The 205-nt window shown below is 32.2% G+C and overlaps 1 protein-coding gene across 1 annotated transcript in view; it reads right to left on the reverse strand.

Annotated features, from left to right (window-relative positions):
• Positions 1 to 205, reverse strand: part of LOC119586324 — a 21,846-nt gene that overhangs the window by 1,628 nt on the left and 20,013 nt on the right. The gene's annotated exons all lie outside the window — the stretch shown is intronic.

Genomic DNA, 205 nt, shown 5'->3' on the forward strand with positions numbered 1-205 from the left:
CAGGAAATATTTCTCTTCAACTGATCCTCTGGACAAAAGAAATTCTGTTCTATGTCAGGTAATTCAGTCCTTTTTAACAAATCTACATACGTTGGGATTAAGTCCCTACTCTCTAAAATCCAAAACATAATTAATCAATGTAATTCTTAAAAAATCACAGCAACTTTACAACAGTCACACATCTAACATGATTAGTAGAGCAATG

Source organism: Penaeus monodon, chromosome 21, assembly GCF_015228065.2.
Source record: "Penaeus monodon isolate SGIC_2016 chromosome 21, NSTDA_Pmon_1, whole genome shotgun sequence".
Classification (NCBI taxonomy): Eukaryota; Metazoa; Arthropoda; class Malacostraca; order Decapoda; family Penaeidae; genus Penaeus; species Penaeus monodon.